At 36.5% G+C, this 14960-nt stretch overlaps 1 pseudogene; it reads right to left on the reverse strand.

Annotated features, from left to right (window-relative positions):
- Positions 1 to 976: 976 nt before the first annotated feature.
- On the reverse strand, positions 977 to 13447 carry LOC114036145 (annotated as a pseudogene).
- Positions 13448 to 14960: the final 1513 nt, after the last annotated feature.

The raw sequence follows: 14960 nt of genomic DNA on the forward strand, positions 1-14960 counted from the left end.
GAAAAGCCACGTGAATGAAGACAAATAGGGAGCCCACAATACTGCAAAGAGCAGCCCAAACCAGATTAAAGTATAATTGGGGAATATTTAACAAAATAAATAAGAATGAATAAAATAAAGTAATGTTATAAATGGTTTTCTAAGTCAATATGTGCCCACAAGCATCCTTATATGGTTTAGTTGCTCCCATTTCTATTTTAGTTTGACAATACTGTTCCAAACTACAATGTACAGTTGCACAGATGGTCTCATGTCCTGATGCATCAGAACAAATGTCTTGGACTCCTACTATAGACAGACAGTGAGCAGGTATTAGGAGGAAGAGAACTGGTTGGATTTTATTCAGTAAATGACTCAGAACTCAAAATGCTAAGTATAGTAATAAGACAAGAAAAATAAATCAAGGAAATAAATATAGGCAAAAATAAAAACAGTCATCACTTTTTATAGATGATATGATGGTATACTTAGAGAACCATAGAGTGTACTAAAAATTTAATTGAAAAATTAATAACCAGCAAAGTTGTAGGATATAAAATGAATTTACATTAATCATTTTAATTCATGCATATGAATTAAACCCAACAGGAAGAGATAAGAAGAATTTCATTTTAAAATAACTAATGTATAACATATTTGTGAATCTCTACCAGGATACATACAGGAATTATTAGAATTTATGAAAATAAAGACAAATGATAGGAAAAAATAATCATTGCACATGGGTAGGCCAAGCCAATATAGCCAAAAAATGACACTGTTACTTAAGTTTATTTATTTTTCCAGTGCCACACCCATCAAAGTACCAAAACTTGCTTGATTGAATTAGGGAACTAATCATGACATTCATCTTTTAAAAAATGTTCAAAGCAACTTTATTTTCATAATCTAAAAACATACACAGAGTATAGTTATCAACTATAAACTAGCACAAGAATGCATGCCGGGAATCTGGAAGTATCAGTTTGATTCCATGTCATAACTCAAAAATTTTTTTTTCTTCAGGGAATTTTATCGCCTCTGGGAAAGGATCTTCAGAGGAGAGAAGTGGTCCTACAATCCAATCAGAAGTAATACTACCTTCTAAGAAACACAAAAATCACTCTGTACTTTCTTGGGCTTGAGTCAGCTTAAACTGGCTCTCAGTCAAATCATACCTGTTTGAATCTTCAAACACATTATTTAGGGGAAAAGTGGTATGAAGCTCCTGCATGTCACAACAGGCCTGTTGAAGCTTGTCTTGTAGGCTGCCTGGGAAACCTTGGACTTTAGGCATGAGATAAATGAAGGCTGACTGTTATTTCAGGGTAATTCTACAGGACATTCCCAGAGTCCAGGCTTCAAGGAGCTGTGTATCACCATCCACATTTTCTCACTGGTTCCTACTCCACTTGATCTACAGCTCAAATGGTACCTTATGGTTACCAGTATTGCGGGCTGCCTATTTGTCTTCATTCACATGGCTTTTCCTGCATGAATCACAGAAGCAGAGAATTTAATGTTTTTTCACCTTTGAATTTCTGGAATATTTGCCTTTTTGTGCCTTCAAAATTACGCAGCTCCCAGCATGGGACATGTTGAGTGTTAAGGGAAGAATAGTACCTCTGGTGTGAGGGCTGCCAAGCCCTTTTTCCAGGGCTGCTTTCCAACTTTAGTACCCACCTGATTCACCTATTTCTCACCTGTGGTTCCAAGAAGCTATAGCAGCCACACCTCAGTAAAACTGTTTCAGTGGATGGGCTAAACTAGGTTGAGGGAAACCAACCAGCCTCAAATCCATCTCTGAGTTTGCATGGTGTCTATCCCAAGCAAGTGAAGATCTCCCCAGCAGAAAAGGCAGATGAGAATGATTTCTTCTATTGGGCCACAAAGGCCTTGGAAGCAGGGGGAGCACTTAGAGCTTGGTTTGACATTGAAGATGCCAAGGTCATCCACTGCCTCCTGAGCCATTACCAGTTGTCTTGAATTTTGCTTTACTACTGGACTCCAGTGATTCTGGAAGAGAGACTGAGGCCAATGACTTTGTGCAATTCTACCTCACTGAAATCTAACTTACACATGAGTTAAAAGACACCACCCATACCTAGAACCTTGCTTTCATGAGTCAATTTGGTAGCTTCATGAGCTGGTAGAAGAGACCTCTGACATCATACTTGGTACCTCTGATATTTTCCATAGCATTTTTACATGCCTGGGGCTAGAGATTGCTTAGCATAGAATCTAGTGATGTGAAATAGCCTTCATCTCTTGAAAAGCCTTCTCTAAAATAATCTGTCTTCCTGTGAAGATTCTTGGATTTTAGCTATGTGCAGTGAGATTGGGAAGTCAAGACTCTCAAGAGAAATAATTTTTACAAAGTAGAAACAAAGGGAGGCTTGCAGTAGCAGATTTCAAAATATTCATAATTAAAACAATTTGGCAAGGCTTAAAAATGGAGAGCTTGATCAGTGGAACAGATTAGAACATACTGAAATAAAATAACTCAGCATAGTATACAATAAACCCAATGATGTCAGCTATTGGAGTAAAGACCTACCCTTTGATAGGAACTTCTGCAAAAACTGGAAAGCAGTCTGGAAGAAATTAGGTTTAGGCCAATATCTCACACCTATGCCAAGTAAGTTCCAAATGGATATTTGACTTAGATATAAAAGGTCATATCATAAACAAACTATAGGAACAAGGAAGAAATTTACTTTCAGGGTTATGGATGAAGGAGAGTTCATAGCCAAACAAGGGATAGAGAGGATTAGAGAAGATAAAATAAGCTGTTTTGATTACATAAAATTTAAAGTGTTTTGTTAAAGCAAATTCATTACAGGTAAGACTGGGAAATAATTTAACTGGGGAAAAGTCTCTACAGCAAGTTACTCAGATAAAGGTTTAATTTCTAAGACATGTAAATAATGGATTTTAATTTATATAAATAATTATAGGAATACCATTGCTCAATTGATAAATGGTCAAAGATATGTGTGAGCAATTCCCAGGGGATGAAATCTATTGTCACATTAAAAAATGTTCCAAATCAATAAAAATTAGAGAAATGCACATTAAAGCAATTCTGAGGTTCTACCTTATACTTAGGCATATTGGCAAAGGTGATCAAAAAAAGAAAATGATATATGATAGAGCCGCTATGAGGAAACAAGTAAACTGATACTTTTTTGAGGAATTGTGAATTGGTCCAGCCAGATTCTGGAAAACAATTTTGAATTATGCCCAGAAAGATGCTAAGTAGTGCATACCCTTTTAACTAGTAATACCATTACTAGACCTATACACCACAAAGAACAAAGGAAGAAGAAAAGATCTTATATTGATTAAAAAAACCAATAGTAGCATTTTTGTTGTATAAAAGAACTAGAAAATATGAGATGTATTTATCAATTGGGGAATGGCGGAACAAATCATTACATATGATTGCAATGTAATACCACTGTGCTGTAAGAAATGATAGAAGAGATTGTGTCAGAGAAACTATAGAAAACTCGCATGAAGCACAGCAGAATAAAGCAAGTAGGACCTGGAGAACAATTCATGTTATAACAACAACATTGCAAAAATGCCTAATTTTGAAACACTTAAGAACTCCAATCAGTGCTATGATTTACTGTGATTCTAGACAGAGTAGTGATGGACAAATAGGCAGAATAAGAAACACATTGTTGGACATGGCCAATTTGAAATGTTTTACTTGACTATGCATATTTGTTACATGGGTTTTATTTTTTGTTGATTCTTTTCTAAGCATGTGAAGAGATGGATTCTTTATCATTGAAAAGTACATTTTTTAAAAAAGTTAATTTTAAGAGATTCCACAGAAGTCCTTACCTCCCCCCGCAATTTTTCCTTAAATAGTATCTTCCAAGATCAGACATATGAATGAGCTGTGAAGAGATTCTACTGAACTGCAATCAATATTCTTCATACTCTTGTGATTTTCTTTTCTGTTTTTCTTTTTTCCTGTGTAGATGCTTGGGTCATACACTTTTGTATGATTATGGATGCTCCATGGCTTGATGCAATGCAACTAACACAGCGTCATCCACAAATCAAAGAACTAGGAGGGCCTTGCCATTTATAGGGCATCTGTCTCCAACTTGCATGCTATACTGTATCTGCCCCATGACCACAGCAAACTCCTCTGGCAAGCAAAAATCTCCCTATTTCATGTCTCACCTGATAATTCCTTACAGCCCAGGCAACAGTGAATTTTCTACAGGGTGTCCCAAAAGTTTTAGTGTAATTTTAAGTTTAATGTGTTAATTGCTTACAATTACACTGACTTTTGATCTAGTAATAATAAAAATAAAATAAATTTTAAAACTCCCTGTATTTTAATAAGTATGTTACAGTAAAAGGAACACCAGTTTTGGAGTGAAAGGATCTGGGTTTGAATACAGCGGTGTCACTTACTATCTCTAAAACCTTAGCCAAGTCTTTTAACCTTCAAGCATCTTAATTTCCACATTTATAAAAAAAGAGAATTGGCCCAGACAGGCTCTGGGGTCATTTCTTACTTCAAATCTATGAGCCTATGGTAGGCTATTTAACTTCTCTGTATCTCAGTTTTCTCATCTATAAGATGAGATTTTTGGTCTAGGTTGCCTCTAAGCTCCATTGCAGCAGTCTTATGTCTACGATCCTATGAAACAAATGTCTTATCTTATTAACAGTATTCAATCAATCAATTAATCAAGAAGCATTTATTAAGGTCTTAATTTGTACCTGGCACAATAACAAGCATTGGGAATGCAAAGAAAGACAAAACAGTCTTTGACCTCTATGAGATTGCATTCTAATGGGACAGACAACATGAGAATACTTTGGTTCACACCAAATGTGTGTGGAGCAGGTGGAAAACAATTTTCAAATAGAAACCCATGAGAGCATGGGATTGGGAAAGGTGTCTAGAAGAATGTAGGATTCAAGCTGGTATTAATGAAATGCAGAGAAACTAAGAAGCAGAAATGAAAGAGAGCATGTCAGACATGGGGGAACAACAAATTCAGAGTCAAGGAGATTGGAGGTGGATTAGACAGCTGTGTGTGAACAATAGCAAATAGGTCAATGTAGATGGATTGCAGAGCATATTGAGATGAATGAGATGAAAGAAAATTGACAAGGTAGAAGAGGGCCATGTTATGAAGATGGTTAAATTATGCTTAAATTGAATATCACTTAGATTAAAACAAGACTTTATATATAATATTTGAGGTAATAGGAAGCCATGGGAATTTATTGAAAATCAGTTTGGGCATTTGATGAAGAGTAGATTGGATTGGGGAGATACTTGAGATGAGGAGATCAGCTAGAATGCTCTTCTAACAGTCTAAGTGAAAAATATGAAGTACTTAAATTAGAGGGTTGTGTAAACAGAAGGAAATATAAATGTGAGGATAACTATATTACACTAAAACTTTTGGGACACCCTGTAGAAAATTCACTGTTGCCTGGGCTGTAAGGAATTATCAGGTGAGACATGAAATAGGGAGATTTTTGCTTGCCAGAGGAGTTTGCTGTGGTCATGGGGCAGATACAGTATAGCATGCAAGTTGGAGACAGATGCCCTATAAATGGCAAGGCCCTCCTAGTTCTTTGATTTGTGGATGACGCTGTGTTAGTTGCATTGCATCAAGCCATGGAGCATCCATAATCATACAAAAGTGTATGACCCAAGCATCTACACAGGAAAAAAGAAAAACAGAAAAGAAAATCACAAGAGTATGAAGAATACTGATTGCAGTTCAGTAGAATCTCTTCACAGCTCATTCATACTTGGTGAAGTAGAAAGAACACCAATTTAGCAAGAGTTTGGACCATGAGACAAGTTCTAGTGAAGAGTCAAAGGAGATATCATATTTGTGAGCCAGGGTAATTGGGAGAATATTGGTGCCCTGAACAATAACTGAGAAGATTAAAAGAGCAAAGAATTTAAATTTTAGAGGGAAGAATAAAAAAAAATTATGTTTTTAAAATGTTGAGTTAGAGTGCCTACAGAGCATTCAATTCAAGCTGTCCCAAAGGTAGTTGGTAATATAGGAAAGTACCTCAGGAGAAAGATTAGAGCTGAATATATACCTAGGGGAATCATCTACAAAAAGATGGTAAGTGAAATCTCAGGAGCCAATGAGATCAAGTGGAACAGGATAGAAGAAAAAGAGAACAAGACTTAGGGCAGAGCCTTGGAGTATACTTAAGGTAAATAGGATGCTATGAATGGAGATCAATCATAAGAGACTGAGAAATAGTTATCAAACAGTAGAAGAAGAACCAGAAGATTACAATGTCATGAAAACCTAGAGGTGAGTTTCCAAGAAGATAAAGTTATCAGCTGTTTCAAACATGGAGAGAGATTAAGAAGAATAAAAGGGCATTAAATTTGGCAATTTATTGATCACTAGTGCAAGGGATTAAAGAATAAAGGATAGGGTAGAGTTAAACTGATTCACCAAATGGTTGAGAGATGAAAGGAAAGGGATTATATACAAAGCAGGAACCTGGGAAAGAATTGAGGAGTAGAGAGAATAAAGGTTGGAGTGAGGAAAAGAACAGGATAAGAATGCAAATTTAGCAAAGATGAAAGTTAGGAATAGTCAATTTTGGAGGAGTTGTGGGAACACTGGTTCATTGCTCCTGGAGCTGTAAATCACTACGGTTTTAGGAGTCAAAGTGATTAAAACTTCGATATCCCTAGATACAAATTTCACACTACTAGGTTATACCACACATTTTAGCAGCACTTTTTGTCATATCAAAGAATTAGAAATTAAGGAAATGTCCATTGATGATTGAATAGCTATTTTGCATGGTAAATGAATACAATTGAATATTACTATTCTATAAGAAATTATGAATGTGATTAACACAGAGAAAAAAGATCTATACAAACTGATGAGTAAAGTAAGCATAGATGAGAAAACATCATATATGACACTAGCAACACAAATGGAAAGAATAACCACAAAAGGTTATTGTTGAAAATTATAAGGAACAAACATGGTATCAAAGAAGAAATATGAGGAGACATCCCCATCATATTTTTTTGAAGAAATGGGAGGTCCACACTGTATGTATATTTATACTTTAAGGGATGTATTGGTTAGTTATACTGATATTTCTTTCTTTGTCTTTAAAATAGTTTTATATGGGATAATTATCTGGGATAGAGACATATGAAAGACAGTGTCAGAAAATATAGTAATTAAAAAGATATCAATAAAAACATACTTTAAAAGGAGGCTAGGGAGTCCTAAGGCATAGGAAAAGAGGAATGATACAGGGGTATGATCAGACAATGGAATTTCAGATTTCATGATCACAGAAGTAGAAAAAATGTGGATACTGCTAAGATGAAGGGTAGGACTTTGTGTAGATGGCATTAAATCTAACACTAAACTGAAAGAGAACTAAGGTAGGGAAACTAATTCAATTCAATTTTACTTGGTCAAGGTCAGGCAACCAAGTCACCCTAGTGTTAGTAGAAGTACACTACGATGACTACTGCTATCATAAAATGAAATCAATCAAAATTATCATTTGTCGCAAATGCACCGCTCTACGTGTAATTCATTGTTATAATAATGGCTCCATGTCGTTGACTTTAGACCAGTACTGTTTTGAGCTACTAACCCTATGAGCTATTTCTAAATCCGTCTGTGAAATATCTGTATGTGAAGTATCCGTCTGTGAAAATCTGGATTAATCCTTCCAATTCAATTATCAAGAGAATATCTGGGAGGTGCAATCTAGTATAGATCCTAGACTTGATCTAAACTAAAAGGTTTAGCTCTATGATTTTGTCCAGCATGGCATTTTGTATGCCAGTGGTAGGCTATCTTTTCAGTAACAGGAGGTGGAGATGAGAAAGAGTAGTCAACTCCTTGATTGCTTAACTAATTTACTTATAATTACAGGGGCCCTAAAATGAATCTCATGAATAATTTCTATTTATTTTCACTTTAATTAATTTTCTATTTCTCTTTCTTAGATGTGATAGGCATACCTGAATTCATATGATAGCAATTCTACTGGCTACATCCCTATATGTTAATTGGAGAAAAAGATCTCAGCATTCAATCACTTATGTCAAAAGGATGCTTATTATAGACTGAGAGATTACATCAGTAAATAACAGGCTCAAAATTTCCCCTCAAAATTCATTTTGAAAAACTTGGATATATATTTTAAACAAAGGAAAGATGCAAAGATTCTAATATACATGTGTGCATACACAGATATAGCATATATATATGATTTGTCAGTATATATATGTATATGTATATATACATACACGTGTATGTGTGTGTTCTCTATATAAATGGAGAAAAGGAAAGAAAAAGATGGGGGTGAGAGATGAGGGAGAGAGCAAGAGGAAACAGAGGGGAATAAAGAAGGAGAAAGAGAGAGGGAAAGAGAAAAGGAATAAAGAAAAGGGGAGGAGGAAGAGGTGAAGGAAAAGGAGGAGGCAGAGGAGGAGAATAAACCTTGAATTTCAATTATATTTCTGTCACTTTCTGGCTTTATATCTCCCTGGGCAAGTAACTCTACATCTCCCTGCAGTTTTCTCCTCTATAAAACTGGGCTAATAACGCCCATAGTACCTACCTTATAAGTATGTCACAGGACTCAAATACAATAATGTACGTGAAACATTTCGCAAATTTTAAAGTGTCATACAAATGTCTCAAAATCACATAATTTATGTATTAGGAAGGACTTTGGCTGCCACCTTGTCTAAAGGAATACCTACTGTAACACACCTAGAATGTGTCCGCATGGTCTCTGCTTAAAGTTTTCCAAAGAGAGGAAATTCCTCTTAATCTACTACCTCTGCTGGCCTTAGATACTTACTAGCTATGTGACCCTGAGCAAGTTACTTAATTTCTGTTTGCCTCAGTTTCCTCATCTGTAAAACAGAGATAATAACAGCACCTGTATCTCAGGATTGTTGTGAGGATAACATGAAATAATATTTGTAATGTGTTTTGTAAAACCTAAAGTGCTATATAAATGCCATTGTTATTGTGATCATCATTATGCTGTTGCTATTAAACCTCAGAAAGTCCACGGAAGACATTGAGTTCCTATAATAGCCAGTGGCTTGTACTTCCTGAATGCTGCCCAGGATTGCATTCATTCATTCATTCATTCATCTATCCAAAAAACACTTAGAGAACACCAACTATATACAAGCCACTCTGCTCCTCCCAACTTCTCTTTCATTTACCCACTTGAAAGGTTGGGTTTATTATACAAAAAATGATTATCTAATTATTGTTTCAAACATAATTCATGCATTCTACCCCAAAATATATGGTCATAATGCAGACATTTAGAATATGATGAACATCAAAGGCAAGTCCAGTACCTATCATTTGCCCTCATGTCTCTACTTCTAAATGATAAGTGATTAGGTATCAATTCAGTGATGCTCTTATAATAGTAGTGTACTTAGGCACACTAAAATACTTTCATCTGAAATGCATTAATGGAACTTAAGCAACATAAAGTTCTATTTAATTTGCCAAAAGTCACTTGCCCTCTCTGGGCCTCAGTTTCCTAAAATGTAAAATGAATGCTAGTAAAGAAAAAAACAGGTGAATTAGATGATAAATAAAAGCCTTTATGACTCAAATAGCTTATGAGTTAATATTCGAAGTTCCTTTGCAACTCAAACTGCTTTGCCTCACCAGTCTCCTGTTTCCTGATCTATTAAATGAGGATATTGAACTTAAGCTCTATGACATTTTCAAGTGCTAAATGTAATGATCCTCTAACCAATAGTCTATATTTCTATAAAAATATGAGCTACATAACTACTGAGAAAGGAATTTATAATTTTCATATTAATCGATATGATATGTATAATGAATATACTAATAATTTCATTTTCTCAAGAACTGACTCTCTGGCTTGGGAGTAAGAGCTCACAATGCAGCTTAAACCGATTAATAAAAATTCTGACAAGGCTCACAATCACTGGACCTTAAGTGAAGTGAATCAAAGATTGTGGAACCTGTTCCCGTCACAGAACTCTGGTTCTGTACTTTAGGGGAGGTGGTCACAACCCCCAAATTGTTGTATTGTGGGACTTATGGACTTCTCATGGGAAACCACTAAATGATTGTTTGTAATCCACCTTCCCACTTCCTTCCCTAGTTCTGATTTAAGTATATAACTTGTGTTTTTACTTCAGCTAAGAGAACATTCCTCGCTCTGAAATTGATTAATCAAACTACTTGATTACTGGCACTCTTGTCTCCAGGCTGGCTTTGTATGGCCCTGAGCATTCTCAGGTTAGAGACTGGCTCAGTAAAAATCCTGTTAATGCTATACAAGGTCTAAAGTAGCATACAGTGAAGGAGAGTTGTTCTTTTAGAGTTCTGGTGGCATAAGTAGAAGCCATGGATAGAAGCTTCAAAGAGAAGAATTTGGGTTTGACATAGAGAAAACCTTCCTAACATGCCTATCTAAAAGTAGAATGATCTGACTCAGGAGGTACTGGGTTCCCCTTCACTTTAAAGCTTCAAGTGGGAGCTAAATGACCATTGATCAGAGATCTTGTAGAAAGGATTCTAGGACAGGAAAATAAGATGTTTTGACCGGTTCTCTAGGGCCCAATTCATCAGCTTCTTTATTATCTAACACTTTGTTTGTTCCTCTTTGTCTAATGTATTTCTCATTTGTACCTATAATAGGATGAACTAGATGGCTTCTGAGCTCATTTCCAACTCTGAGCTTCTGAGATTCTTTGGAACACTGAATAAAAAAGGCAGGTACCATTTATGCAGAGGAAAAAAAGACATTATTGTGAGCTGAAGTGAAAGGGGGAGCTTTCAGACCAGAAAAGGGAAATTATCTAGGAGGTCTTAAATAAACAGTAAGATGTTAATTGCCTGAGAAAAGAGCATAAATGGCATGGGAAAAGGTATGGGGGCAAAGGTGTGCTGGTCAATCTTTAGCAATCAGCCCTGAAAGAGAAGGGAGTTTGCAAACTGTATACTTTTCAGGTTAATCTGCTTTAACACTTTCTCCATCACTTTCTTAACTCTAGGCAATGAACAGGACAATAAATCAAGCCCTAATTTGTAGCTTGCCAATTTTCAAGGTGTAAATGTTCACACTGAAAATTTAGCAATTGGCTATCAGCAGCCAATTTGAACTGGCTCCAGCAAACTGCTTTGTGAAAGTGAAAATGTCCATGTCACCTTACTATGAAGGTAATTAGAACAGTCAGTTCATAGCACAATGTTTGTGTAGGTAAATAGTGACTAATAAAATTGGAAAGAAAAGTTGAAGCCGTCTGGATAATTAGTTTCTCCCTTTCTCTTCGTTCAAGTTTTGGTCACTGACTAGTTTTCACTTACTCATGGAAGGAGTGAACTAAGACAAGATTAAGATAATTCACGGCAAAAAAAAAATCTTGTTTTTGCCTGAAATATTTTGGTAATTTCCACATTCTTCTCATCCCTGAATTAATCATATAGAGGCTCTAACAGCAGCAAGTACCTATCTCCTCTGCACTCCTCACAAGCTTAGAAGTAACAGAACTAATTCAAAATTCTCTAACTCAGGGAGAAATAAATGAGAGGCCCAATAAAATATGTACTCAGGTATTTGCATAATTATCTTTCAAAAATACTCTGGAGAAATCACTGGAAAACCTAATAGTTTGTGAATCTCTCTAGTCTTTTTTTTTTTTTTTTTGCTATTGCTCACATTCCACTGATCCTCTGTGAGAAAACACAAGCTAATAAACAGAATTACTCAAGCTATATCCTCAATGCCCTTGGGCACAAATCACATTTAACAAAACACTTCTCCTAATGTAGTGAGAACACAGAAGATGTGTAGGGGAAAAGTGATGGAAAGGAATCAGTCTCTCAAATTCCCCTAAAGGAAATACCCTAGTTCTACAGGGCCTAGGATTTTGCAAATATAAAAATTTAAAAATTTGAAAAAAAAATTCTCTGGGCTGTTCATCAATTATCAGGATTGGCTGCCTGCACAGTCTGAGGCTAATGATACATTCTCAGATTTTTTCTTCATTTTGGCCTGGCCAATACTTCCCAAATGAACATGGGCATGACAGATGTCTATTACTGTCCTCGCTATTATACAAAGCCACAAAATTAGAGTGGAAGTGAATTGAACTTTGTTCTGAGGGCCCATATGTAGAAGACGCCTGACCTCACTTGCAGTCTTTCAGTTGAGGAAACACAAAAGAGTGCATCTAGTTAGCTGGAATAATTAATTAAAATAAGAAGCTGCAGATGTCCTACGCTGATGTCTTATTACATGTCAAATGCTATGCTAATGGGACATGGTGGGCTGAGGTGATTTTCTTCCTCTTCCTGCCTAGCTCTATCACTAGCAGTGGACACTTGCTAACATCTTGGGAACTTTTGTCTCCTCCCCAATGAGTGATGGCCCACCTTTCCTCAACTGCATACACATGTTATGTCATGTATCTCAGGTGCTGTCCATGATTCTGAAGAGAAAGTACTGAAGTGGTACGGTTTTTCAAGGAAAAGAATGTTAAACCTTTAATCATAGGACCTGAGTTTGAATCACAACCCTGCCATCTGGATACTCTTAGGCAATTCACTTCATCTCTCCTGCCTTCAGCTTTCTCACATATAAATGAGGATATTGAAATAGATGATCTCTGGGTCCTTGTCATCTCTAGATCTATGATATTATGGTCTTATTTGCTCCAAGAGCAAAATTTCCTAAAAACTGCTCTGCTAATAGAGTTTCCTCTTGGGTCAAATGCAAGGTTTGGACTAGATAACATCTAAGGACCCTTTCAGCACTAACATCCTCTGAAGTCTGACAGTAAAGCAGATAAAAAAGTGTGCAAAAACTCATCCTGCAGCCTTGTCTTAAGAAATGAATATTTTATAATTAAAGAAATAGTGTTCAAGAGGAGTGAAACCAGGGTAGTATGTTAATATATAAGCTCTGAGGAAAGAGTAAGGGCCTAAAATATAAAGTAATGGAAGATAATGGCCATAAAAAGATCTCAGGAGGAGAATTAAAATGATTTTTTTTTACTGTTCATATTTTAAAATCTTAAAACACACATACACATAGGCTGGATACTTAAATATCCTCTATATTTGCTAAGGTACTTCTTTTAAATTTTATTTTATCATTTTAAGAAAAATGGCCTAAAAAAACTCAACTAAAGTTTCCATGCAGATTTTCTAGACCCTGAGTATGCCTTTTGAGCATCTTAAGTCCGTGTCCCAGAGCTCTCTTTTCCCTGAACCTTGACAATTCAGAGTAACTTGCTCCTCAGGTCCTTCTCAAGCAAGGCTTTCAGAGTGAAAGTGGCCCAGCAGCCATCCTGTCTACAGGTGAGGTTGCCTAGCAACCAACCCCCATGAGACTGCAGATGCTGCCTGAATGCATCAATTCCAAGAGGATCTAACCCCATGGATCAATTACTAAGAGGGAAACCAAAGGGGCAGCATGTGGGAAGTAGAAAGAAAATGTTGGTAGAGTACCTCTTGGAGCTAAGGAAGTCTCCGTGTTTTAAAGGGCAAAACTGCAATAAAATACTTCTCCATCCCCAACTCCCTATGCCTGAACATAATGGATGAAATGAGTGAGAGGACTGCACCCCGAGAGAATTTTAAGAGAACTGTATTTATCATCTACCACACAAATGACATGCAGCAAACAGACAGAATCTGTAGTCACTTCAAATTGCATCTCAGCAATCTCTGAGGTGACAGATGAGCTAAGTTTCCTGTTTTCCATAATAAAGAAAGCCTTGGGGGAAAAGATAAAGTTTTAACCAATTCTCCAGGGGGCTAATTTTCCAGTATCTATCATATCCAGGCCTTTGCTTGTCCCACTTCTCTTTGGTTACTGTATTTCTCATTTGTACCTCTGTCAGAGACTGGAAAGTCCCAGGTCATAGGATCAGAAGGTTTTATGGTTGGAATGGACCTCACTGACCATGAAAGGAGTTCTTACTGTAATATATTTGCAAGTGATCATTCAGCCAATGTTTAAAGATTTTTCAATGAGAAAGAATGTACCATCTCTATAGGTGGCCCATTCTACTTTTGGACAGCTCTAATTGTCAAGATCTTGGTGGTTTTTGTTGGGTTGTTTCATTTTTGTTTGGTTGGGTTTTGGTGTGTTCCCCAGACAGTGAGCTTAAACCGACTCTTTCAAAACTTGTGCTCCTGGGTCAGTTCTCTGAAGCCAAAGAAAAAAATAAACTTAATCCTTCCTCCACATGACAGTCCTTTAAGTACCTGAACAAAGTTATTAATGTCCCCTGAGTATTCTGTTCTACATAAAAAAAATGTCCATTTCTGATTCTCACATAAGAGAGATTCAAGGGCTTTCACCATCCAGGTTGGGTTTTCATTATCCTGGTTGGACTTTCACTATCCAGGCTGGTCTTTCACCATCCTGCTTGGGCTTTCACTATGCTTGGGTTTTCACCATTCAGGCTATCCTCCTTTATATATTCTCCAGCTTATCAAAGTCCTTCTTAAACTGAGAATACTCAGAATTGAGCATATTGCTCCTGATGAGATCTGACAAGGTCAAAGCATAATGGCACTGACACCCATTGTCTAGCTCCCCTCTCCTAATCCACCTTCACCCTGACCCATTCCTATGTCTCTTACTTCACAGGATATTATCGCATTAGCTTTTTTGGCTGTCACATCACATTCCTGGCTATATTGAAATTTTAGCCAAATAAAATCTGCAAATACGCTGTCTATCCAAGTCTCCCCAAACTAGTATTGATCAAGCTGGGGCATTTTTGTACACAGCTGTAAGAATTTACACTTCATTGACTTTAATCATATTGCTTCATCTTATTATTGGGACAGCTAGGAGGCACCATGGATAGAGTACCAGGCCTGGAATCAGGAAGACCCAAGTTCAAATCCAGCCCAAACTCTTATAAGCTATGTGAGCCT

The sequence above is a fragment of the Vombatus ursinus genome, unplaced genomic scaffold, assembly GCF_900497805.2.
Source record: "Vombatus ursinus unplaced genomic scaffold, bare-nosed wombat genome assembly UNPS02009770.1, whole genome shotgun sequence".
Lineage (NCBI taxonomy): Eukaryota > Metazoa > Chordata > Mammalia > Diprotodontia > Vombatidae > Vombatus > Vombatus ursinus.